Source organism: Alligator sinensis, unplaced genomic scaffold (genome assembly GCF_000455745.1).
Source record: "Alligator sinensis unplaced genomic scaffold, ASM45574v1 scaffold188_1, whole genome shotgun sequence".
Classification (NCBI taxonomy): domain Eukaryota; kingdom Metazoa; phylum Chordata; order Crocodylia; family Alligatoridae; genus Alligator; species Alligator sinensis.
The window spans coordinates 2170474-2182330 of record NW_005841903.1 but is presented as its reverse complement, the minus strand read 5'-3'; positions in this window follow the sequence as shown (position 1 = coordinate 2182330).

Sequence of the window (11857 nt, the reverse complement as noted above, 5' to 3'; positions counted from 1 at the left end):
GGCCTCCACCCTGGTCCCAGGGCCAGCACCAGCAGGGCCCAGAGCAGGGCAGCAGGGGTACAGGGTCCCGGCCGGCAGGGGCTCTATGGAGCCAGGCCAGCGCCCCCCTCTCCCTGCTGGTGCAGCCCAGCCTGGCTCCACAGACTCCTGCCAGCCTGCACCCTGCTCTGGGCCCCACTGGTGCTGGCCCTGGGACATTGGTCCCAAGATGGTGACCAGGGGGAAGGACACCTGTCAGGGGGTGGGGCAACCCATGCAGCCCTTAACAGCTTGCCAAAACTGGGTAAGTGGCCCTCCACCCGAAATAATTGCCTGCCTTGATATAGATCCACACATGCCATCCTTCCTTGATTTGTAAAAGGAGATTTTAGGTCCTCTTCCATCTCAGGATGTCTGTAATTTATTTTGCATATAAGAATTGTAAGGATAGGACCTATCCTCCTCAAAAGAGACATATTTTGGGTACATTGATTTTTTTTTTTTAATGCCTGACTTAAAATACATTAAACAGGCTATATTTTCAAAAAATGGAGGCATCCAAAATCACTAGTCACTTTTGAAAATGTAGCCTGGGATGTTTAGCAAGATAAAAGCATGGCATACATAAACATATGGGCTGGAATGCTGAGGAAAACCTCTATCCTTTAATGAAGGACTTAAAACATGCCTTGTCTTGTCCTTGTATTACATCTGTCTTGGAGATGAACTGTGAAAACATTTGCAATCAGGCATAATGCCTGTGACCATGAGTAAACCCCACTAGCTTTACTTATTAAAAATGTTGCATATATCATTCTAAATTTGTACAGCTCTTAGTGGGACTCCTCATAGTAGATAGCTACCTGAAAATATTTGCACGATTATGTCTTTAAATTATACTGTTCAAAGTATGGAATATGCCTATTCTGTTTGTCAAACAGTCTCTAAATTTATATCATACTTTAACTTTATATTGAGCTATATGCCAACCCAAGAGTCCAATCCACCAACAGAATACATAATCAAGGCTAAAACTGGACCACTGGAATCATTGCTGGTATTTATTAGCCTGCCATTACAGTCACTGCTGGTGTTTGATAAATGCACTCCTATAAAAACCATTACTAACATTTGCTGTCTTTTAATTCATTGCAGAATTTCTGTCTTCAGTACTGCAAATTCAGCTCTAACTAATATATTTGTTAGCACGCAGAGACAGCCCTCTCTTCTAAGTGCACAAAAACTAAAAGAGCTTAAATCCTGGAACAGGATGGAAGATCCAAGTGTTATCTCAGTGGCAAGCAAGTTGATGATCTCTTGCTATAAAGAGATGCTGCTGCAAGTCAGAAGCAGGTTAAGCCAGTTTGGGTGGGAAAAAAAAATTGCCAATTGTTGGGTTTGGGGTTTGTCTTTTTCCCGATTGTCTCTATTTACTCTTTGAGCTTTTCAAAGGGTGAAGACAAAGCTTTCTTGGCATCTCTGACTGTCAGACACAACAAGAAGCTATGCAAATATATTTTTAGGGTAAAGAGTAATTGCAGCAGCTGTTAGAATGACAGTATACACGATTAAAGCCTTGCTGCATTGCAAAAGACTTAACACATCTAAAGTGACTCTGTGTGTGTGTCTTCTACATACGAGTCAGAGTGCAAATTCACCATTCATAAGGAGAGTTATCAGCTCGCATTAAAACTAGGTTGTCATTTCTGTAGGATGAATGCAAGTATAGACTTGCTTTAATGGACATGAAGAGCAAACATAAGATACTAAAACCAAATGTCCACTAAAGAAACAAGTGTAATGGATTGGATTATACTTCCCTTCAGCTATAGTAGTCATTTAGATTTTTTTTCAGGAAGATCTGATAGCAACTGCTATGCATTCCTATACAACAAGTTACATGGAGAAAAACTTCCATGAAACTTTGCATAAGGAGCACCTCAAAGACACGTACCTACTCTATACAGTGCAACACAAGCCACCTTCAGACTATGACATATAAAAACCATCAGGGAATCCATGAGATGGAAATGAAAGCAGTAAACAGAAGCAAGCATAGAAACAGCTAGAAACCCACTTGGAGATAAATAATTCTAATAGAATAAAGCCTTAGTCTGTCTGTCTGTCCATAATGCTCCAGGCCAACTGCCCATATGCTGCCTAGAGGTTGTGTGCCAATTGACTGCAAGGGCCCAGAGTATTATGGACAGAGGGGGTGAGGGAGCTGCTGTGCCGCCCCCCAATAACAGCTGGCAGGGAGGAGGAGGAAGGGAGGGAGGAGAGGGGGAGAGGGGGAGGGGAGGCAGGGAGGGGAGGATATTGCATGTGGCTGGATGCGGAGTGGGGATAGCATGGAGCACTGGGTGTTGGCGGCCACCGCCGTGTGCAAGCTTCCTCCCCACCCCCCATTCCTGGTAGCCAGCGGCAGCACAGGGCACTTCAGTAAGAGCTGACAGTATTCAATACCTTGACTTTCATCACTCCTCCTCTGCCAGCTATTCCAAACTCAGGCAGAGGTAGCACATATCTGTTGCACATTTTTTTCACCTTTTTTGAAAACTTAACAACAACCTCAGCAAAGCTGAAACACAATAATACCCCAAATAAATGGACTACAACAATCAGATGTGCTGAACTGCTGCTACAAAAGAACGGCTGTTAGAGTTGGAACCAAGTGCCTTCTAAGTGGAGGGGGGCAAGGGAGGAGCTGCACTGTGCCCTGCAGCAAGGCAGGCAGCAGCACTGGGGGGGCCACAGCCTCCAACATTCACCTAACCCCACAGAGCTGCCTCTCCCAGCACCACTACCCACATAAGAGGGGGCACAGGGCTCCCGGCCTGAACCAACCCAGCCCATGGACATGCATGACTGCAGGGATACAGCTGGGCATTAGCTCCCTCCCAGGTACTGCAAGAGGGGCCATGGAGAGTGAGACAGAGCTGTGGGTGGCTGCAGGGGGGGTGGGGGGGAGGAGGGAAAAGGGGCTACCTCAGTGTGATGGAGAGTGCAGGAGGGGAGAGGTCCTGGGAGGGGAAAGTATATGGCTGGGTGTGTGTGTGTGGGTGTGTGTATCTCTGTGTGTGTGCATCTGAGTCCATGTGTGCACATCTCTGCATGTGTGCACATCTGTGTGTGTGTATGCATCTGTGAGTCTGTGTTCATGCATCTGTACGTCTATGTGTGCACGTCTGTGAGTGTGTCTGTGCGTGTGCATGCATGAGTATCTATTCATGGCAGGGAGAGTGTGTTTGTGTCTGTGTGTCTGTGTGCAGAGTGAATGAGTACAGTGCATGCCTGTCTGCGTGTGTACGTGTGTGTGTGTGTGCATGCATGTATGTGTGTGCATGCATGTGTCTGTTCATGGCAGGAGAGAAAGTGTGTTTGTCTCTGTCCATGTGCAGAGAGTGAGTGAATAGAGTGCACACCCATCTGCAAGTGTGCATACATGTGTCAGAGTGCATGTGTCTGTGTTGGCAGGGAGAGTGTCCTTGTGTCTGTGTGTTCATGTGCACAGAGTGAGTAGAGTGTGCACCCATCTGTGTGTGTGTGTCTGCGCGTTCTTGTGTCTGTGTATGCATGTGTCTATGCATGCGTGCGTTTGTCTGTCCATGTGTCTGTGTTCCTGTCAGGGATAGTATGTTTGTGTCTGTGTTTCCATGTGCACAGAGTGAGTGAGAGTAGAGTGCACGCCAGTCTGTGTGCATATCTGTGTGTGTGTGCCTGTGTATGTGTGCTTGGCCATAGTGGAACAGGGAGGGCAGGGAGCAGGGAGAAGAGGGGGGCATGTGTCCCACCACTCCCAGCCCAACAGGGTCCCCCCAGCCTCCCCTGCCACCAATAGGCAGGGAAGGTGCCCTGCCCTCCTACCTGCAGCCCAGCTCCCATGGGGGAGGAAGCATCCAATTTTGTGTTTGCCCAGGGCTCCAGTACACATTAATCCACCTCTGGGTAGAGGGCTGGGTACAAGGCTGGACACGGAGCAGTGTGGGGAAGGAGGGTGGCACATCTGGCCGGATGCAGAGCAGCAGCAGTATGGGATGGTAGGTGGCGGTGACGGCAACCACATGCAAGCTTCTCCCCGCCATTCATAGGAGGCAGCGGTGGCATGGGGTGGTAGATGGCAGTGCTCCATCCCTGCCCACCCCTCCACCCCATCATTCTTGAGGGGCAATTGGCTAGTAATTAAATATAGGGCCCTGTCTTTGTATTTTGGGACCGTATTGAAAGACAGGGCTGGTGGCTTCTTCAGTTGATTGAAAACATAGTGGAGAGGGGCAATTTACGACCAAGTTTTCTGACTGTATTGCTCAAAATTTGAATAGCAAATTTTACCAAACTTGAAATTTGCAAAATTTTGCCCAGCTTTGTTGATAGCAATTTCTCTAATCACTATGAACTGGAATTTTCTCTCTGAAAATCATGCCATCAATTATGTTGGACATGGCTTTGTAGTATACATTAACTACCATGATTCCAAGACAAACTACCCATCCTGGGTAACTGCTAGAAGTCTTTTGTTTCTTTCCCACTTTGTACCATACTGCATATTGGGCCTAAAAATCGTGGGCAATACAAAGTCAGTTACATGGACATAAAGCTGGAGCACTACTCTAATGTAATCCCCATGTTCCAGATAGCCAAATATAATGATGACTGTAGGGACAGGCTTCCCGTGTAGACGAAATGGGGGCCTTAAACTGAAGCAGTGGTTTTAAAAAACACTGCTTCAATTTAGGGCTGATTAAACCCCTCTGTTGTGTACACACCCTGCTGACTTACTTGCCTCTCTAATGGGGAGGGGAGGGCAAGCTGCCAGTGGGTGGAGTGGTCCCTGGGCTGGGGTGAGGAGGGGCTCATGCTTTCCTCTGTGGCTGCTGTGCCCCCCCCCCCCAATGGCCCCTGCCTGCAGGCACCCAGCTTGGGTGGTCCCAGCAGGCACTGCAGCCATGAAGGGAAGCACCAGGCCCCTGCGCAGCACAGACAGGCAGGCAGGCTCCAGGGGGAGGAAGGAAAAAAAGATCAGGCTTGCCACTTTTCTTGGGCGGAGCTGCTTTCCTGGGCTGCTGGCAGGATGCCTGCAGGGCTTCCTGCAGAGCTGTGGAGCTGCACGGAGCCCAGTGCTTTGCTCTATGGCTGTTGAGGCAGCAAACTGAAACTCCTCAATGGACTTTTAGTTTGCTGCTCCCAAAGTCATTTAAGACGCATTGCACTGCCGAATTTCCTGCAGTGGCTGGAATTAATGCACAATATGCTGCCAAGGCGTGCAAATTCTGATACCATTAAAGTGGTGCAAAAGCGTTTAGCCTGCCTTAAAGTGTCATGCACACACGCCTCTCATTTTGTCTACACATGGCATAAGTTTCTATGAAGCAGTTGAAGAAGCAAAATCCATCTGAGTTATGAGGACCTATCCTCAGATGTGGTGTTTCAGGCAGTGAAATGTCTGCCAGAGGCAGCAGAAGTATGCAAAGTGGCTTATTTCTCCTGCCAATGTATCTTTCCTCTTGCAAATGTCTCTTCCAAAAGAGTGTAATGGTGCCAGCCAAGAAGTAGGCAGTGATACAATGGTAAAGGGTGGCATGATCTAGTCCACTCCTTAGTCCATGCCATTGGTCAACTCTGACAGAACTCTACCATGATCATGCCAACTAACTATAAGGAAAGGCTGTCCATGAAGATTTTACCTGGTGTGTTTGAATCACTCTAAGTTGGAGTGAGCCAAGTTAAAGTCAAATCAAGTCTGAATCTGGTCTGTAGCAAGCTAAATTCCTGACAACACAAGGCACTGTTGTATAATCTGTCCAACATTTGTCCAATTTATAATCTGTACAACTTCTAAGTGGCCATGGGCTGAATGCCTCGCAAGCTGCACCAGTGGGGACCACACACCTATAGGCTGCAACAGGGTGAGTTATGGGTCCTCCTGGGCCACCCACCATGCAAACGCCCCATACTGTTTTACCATGCATGAGCCTTTCCCCTACCCAACCACTGTACCACATACATGACTTCCCTTCATCCCACTACTGCACTGTGTTCCCACACAGCCCCAGGTTCACCCTTAATTCCCCAATCCATGCTGCACCTTCTGTAGTGCGTGAGATAAAATGAAGTGTTCTTACTTCCTTTCTACTAGAAGTTTGCAACAGTGAACTCTTTGACAGTTTTCCATTTATTAAAACAACCTTTAATTCAACACTTCCTAAGCATTGACTCTACCTTTCCCAAATCAAGTCCTTTAATGCCTTTACAAATAAAATTTTAAGTACCTTGGACTGAATTGATGGGGGCTGAATGTTCAGCTCATCTCAGGATCAACTCCCAAATTACAAATCCAAGTACAAGGTACAACACCATAATAGTGGTGGTTCATCCAGCAGATTTTTGCCAGTTGACTATGCAGATCCTCTGCTATTCCTGTTTTTATATATCTCAGGACCATGTCCTGAGATAGTTTCAGGGCATGTGCTTTTCCAATGTTCCTGGATATGCTATTTACAGCATTACCTTGCATTGATTTGACTGAATTTTTATTTAATTATCTTGCTGAGTGTGGCAGTTTGGGAAATTTCTATGAAATAGATGAATTCTAGCTGATTTGGTGAAACTGGAGAACACTGAATATCAGAATGTTTATTGAATCAGCCATTTGCTACAAGGTTGGTGTCACATAGCTCCCAGATGGGTAAGAATCAAGCATCATTAACCTGATTTTAATTGGAAAAACAGAGAAGAATGGGATGACAGAAATCCAGGAGAAACCACAGTTTTCTGCATTAGGACGGATTTTAATGTAATGGAAAATCCCCAACAAAAAAGAAGGAACAAAAACACAAATTGTTAGAATTGGTTTTGAAAAGTAAAGACTTGGGGACCAGAAAGTATTGTGCTTTTCTTTTTACTGGGGAACATTTTAACCACTGGACCTTAATGGTACTAGCTGTAAGAGTGAGAGTAATGTTCAGAAAAACAACGGCCCAGAGAAGTGAGGTCCAAGAAAATGGACATGGGACCTCTGGAGGCCAAACGACCCTTCTCCACATAAGAGCAGAAAAGACTCTGAGAGGAGCTTGTTTTACCTCTGTGAGGGCGCATCTACACATTAGGCTACACCACCATAGCACTGCGCTACAGCAATATAGCCCGCACAGGTGTCTACACATGACCAGCAGCTATTTCGCCATAGTGATGTGCTCCCCAGTTATAGCACACGTCTATGGTGAAGTAGCTGCTAAAAATAACTAGGCACTACGCATACAATGCAGTACAGGCATTTACTGTGCCATGCTTTAGTACTTCCAAAAGGAAGCAGTAAAGCTCAGTGCAATAACAATGTCACCATAGGGCAACATGCAGACATGCCCTGAGTGAAGAATGATCATATTTAAAACCTGTCTCTGCAAATGTCATATTTGCTTCCATTTCACATGTCCCTGAGGTATTAAACTATAATTTGGAGTGCCTATGAGAGTGGAGCTTTGAGATTAGTACATGAGAGTAACTGGGGAGTCTTGCACTGGTTCTGGCCTCTGGGGAGGCAGGATTTTGTGTGTCCCTTTCTCTAGAATTGGTAGCAGATAGAATCTGTGCTCAGAGGAGTCCCTGAGAAGCCAGACTGTAACTGCAGCTTGCTTAGGCCTGCAGGAGCCTAGAATATGATTAGGTTGAATATGCTTATGCTTATCTATCCAGCATGTGGGGCTGAGCTCAGCCTGCACTGTGACTCTAAGGTACATACATATCACCATAGGAGAGAAGAGCTTAAATGTGCTATTTTTTTACGTTCTGATCTAGTCCTGGAGGCTTTGCTCTCTGATTTCTCTCAATTTGCTGTCTAAATATAGCACAACTTAGAATTTGGATGTTCTTTATCCTACTCATGCATATTATATAATAGTTTCTGCACCTCTGAGACCTTTGTTGGACTTTTCCACTTATATTTTCCTCTCTCATTCCTTCTCTCTCTCCCTCTTTTTCTTTGTTAGATTCTCAGGTTGCTGGATTACTGGATTTTGTTCAGAATTACACTTAAATCACATTTCAAACCCTTGATTGAAAAAATGTCTTAAGGGGCTAGGAAGTTAGGTTCAATGCCAGAAACAAACAAATTCTCTTAACTTCCTCACCCTTCTGAATTTAATTAGGAATTTGTATGAGACACTGAACATTTGCTCACTTTTTGGAGGTTTAAAGAGGGAAGATGTTTCCATATCACATTGATAAACTTCAAGCATAATGGCCTGACTGGATACAGAAGCTTTGGGTTAAAGATAGCTTGCCAATTTCCCAGTGGAATACTGTGGGTCTCCAGCACCCAGGGTCCAATTCTTGCACTTATGCCCCTGTGGCCAATTGCCAAGCCATGCGAGGGGTCCCCCTGGCAGCTGACCGCTGAGCCCAGAAGCACCAGTGGTGAAGCCAGAAGTGTCGCTGAGGACTGAGTACCCCATGGAGCATAGGCAACGCATAGGAGGAACATGGGGGGCACATGCCCCCCCCCCCCCCCCCCCCGCCGCCCGCCCCGAAGCCACTACCAGCTTCTGCGAGTGGTCCCCACTCAGCACCCACCACTCACCAGCCCCTCCCCCCCTTGCTGCTGACACCGCCACAGCTGCCTGTGGGCAGTCCCCCCTCGGCCCACCCTCACCACTGACATTACTGCAGCTGCGTGTGGGCAGTCCCCACTTGCCACCGCCACCACATCCCTGCCATCACCACCTGCAGGCAGTTGCCGTGACCCCCAGCCTCCAGGACACATGTAGTTCATGCTGTGGAGAGTCTGGCCAGTGCCCGGGGGCATGGCCCCCCCGCGCCCCTGTTGGTACACCACTGCAGTTTCCAAAATACTGTTTTCTCTGTTATGAAAGAAGTTTCTAGAGCAAGCAGTTTTAAATCTTCATCCTGATGTCCAGAAAAATGGCCTTTGTAGTCATCAAGAGAAGAAAGATCTCCCTGGAAAATCTCCTCTAGGTTTTAAATAAGATTCCTTGAAAGCTGGGACAGATCTTTGTCAGTATGTTCCTGACAGACAATCCAGACTAATTAGATGTGGCCAGTAAAGTTACAAAGTCTTTCTGCTGTCAACCGTTTGAAACTAATCACCTTCAGGTTTTAAATTACTTTTTCCATATGCTATTTATTTGGTCAAGAACTGTTACCCCTTTGGGCTAGTGTTCCACTTGGGAAGACTACAGTTGACTTTACCTGTGGTATTTCTCTTCAGAAAAAGATTTTGGATTGTGTGATACGGGTGTAAAGGTATTGGAGGGATAACTTCTGTTCCAGATGCATGCTGTATATCAGGGGTGTCAGACTCATACAGCCATGTGGGCCAGATGAAGGTCACTGGGCTGGTCTGCAGGCCATATTCGGACCATGCAGCTGAGCCAGTTCACAGGGCCACTCCTTTGGGCACTGCATGCAGTGTGTGCCTCATGCTAGCCCCCAGTGCTGAGCGCAGCACATATACAGTCCAGCTGCACTCCAGCCCTACTCCAGGGCTTGCACTGCATGGTGGTGGACCATCTCCAAGGATTGTCACCTTGTTGTGGTGGAGAGGCCTGCACATTCCAATGACCCTGAGAGCAATGCCGTTTGGAGCTCACACTCCTGGTAGGGCCACCCATGGCGGCAAGGTCGAGGGAGAGGTTCCAGACAAAGAATGATCAAAGAAGTCCTCAACAGTGGAGTAGGCAGAGGAAGGCTGCAGCCCCAATGGCTGTGAAGGTGGAAGAAGGCTGCAACAGAGAAGTGGCCCCAGTCCCCATGGTATGCCATGCCACTGAACCCCGCCACCAACCACCAAGACCGTGTGGGCCCAACTACGTGCCAGAGTCCCTACGCTAAACATGGCATGCGCTGACATCCATCAGGTCCAAAAGCCCTATGGCAATGGAGGATTGGTGATGGAGGCAGGGCTGTGATACCTGGACACCCCAGCCAAGAATCTGCACAGACAGTGGATGCATGATGGTCGTCGGACACCTGTGTTGGGACAGAAGTGTCCTTTGGCAGCTGCATCCATGACCGAGCAGTCCTTTTTAGAATACCCTCTGCTCACCCTGATGGGGAGGGGGCTAGAAAAGGTGCCCCAAAAATAAGCTGTCCCATCTCTCCTGGTTGGGAAACCACACCCAGCTGGATCACCATTCCTGTGGTCAAAATAAAAAGCTAAACTTCAGAACCTGGAATGTAAGAACCCTCAACAAAACCCCAAAGAGCAATAGCCAGAAAGATGAACTGTCATCATGGCTCGGGACCTAGCAAGGCAAAACACTGCTGCTCTCAGCAAAAATGGCTCACCAGGAAGGGACAGCTGAGGGAGGTCAGCGGAGGGTACACCTTCTTCTGGAAAAGGAAACCAGACCACGACCCCTGTATCCACACGAGCTGGTTTTGTCATCAGGAACCATATCACTGATGTTCTCCCCAAACTCCCTTCAGGTGTCAATGAAAGGCAGATGACCCTTCACCTGTACCTCAGCCAAAACCAACGCATCACTGTCATCAGCGCATACGCTCCAACTCTGGATTCTGATGAGGAAGTCAAGGAAAGATTTTACTCTGATCTCAACAATGCCCTTGCCTCCATCCCCAGGGAGGACAAGGTCATTCTCCTGGGAGACTTCAATGCCTGGGTTGGATATGACCACGAAACCTGGAGTGGAACTATCGGCCGATGCCAATGGTATCCTGCTCCTGACCAAATGCGCCCAACACAGCCTGATTGTGATGAACACCATCTTCTGCCAGAAAGACTAGCTCAAGACCATGTGGAGGCATCAGAGGTTGGAGCACTGGCACTTCTTGGACTACATCATCATCCAAGGTAGAAACCTGAGGGATGTGCTTGTCATGAGGGCCATGAAGGGATCTGAAGACTGCTGGATGGACCACCGACTTGTGCACTCAGTGATGAACATCCGCCTGGCACCAAGACACCAGAAGATCCAGAAGGCTGCCCAGAGACAGCTGAATGTCACAGCTCTGAAGGACCCTGGACAGTGGGAGGAGTTCCAGGCCCAGTTGTATAGTGCACTGGAGCAAGTCCCTACTGCTGATGACATCTCCATCCAGGCACACTGGGAAGAACTCAAGTCCACTGTCCAAGACACCTGAGCCCAGACTATTGGGTTTGCATTGCAACAGAACCAGGATTGGTTCAACATCAGTGATGCTCAGATCCGCATTCTCCTTGAGTGGAAGCATGCAGCCATCATCGCCTGGCAAAGCCATCCATGAACTCAGCAAAAGATGGCAGTGTACCACCAGCTGAAAGCTGAGGTCCAGCAATGCATCCATGACATGAAGAACAACTGGTGGATGGAGAAGGCATGTGTGATCCAGGACTGCGCCAACCAGCATGACATGCATAACTTCTTCCAGGCTACCAAGACAACCTACAGACCCTGCTCCATTGCACAAAACCCCCTCCAATCACAGGATGACTCCCGGCTCCTCAAGGTTGATAACACCATCCATTTGCATTGGAAGGAGCATTTTGAACTCCTCCTTAACCAGGAATCCACCGTATCAGAGGAGATCCTCCAAGCCATCCCGCAATGCCCTGTGGTGAATTCCCTTGGTGATCTACCAACCATCAGAGGGCTGAAGCAGGGCATCCAACAGATGAAAACCAACAAAGCCTGCAGGCCAGATGGTATAACCACAGAGGTCTACCATTCTGGTAGCTTCTGGCTTACATCATGACTCCACCAGCTTATCCTCCACCTTTGGGATGAAGAGGACATCCCCAGGGATCTCAAGAATGTGACCATCATGACCATCTACAAGAAGGGGGACAAATCTAATTGTGGGAACTACAGGTGGATTTCCTTCCTGTGCATTGCAGGTAAGATCCTGGCCCGCATACTCCTGA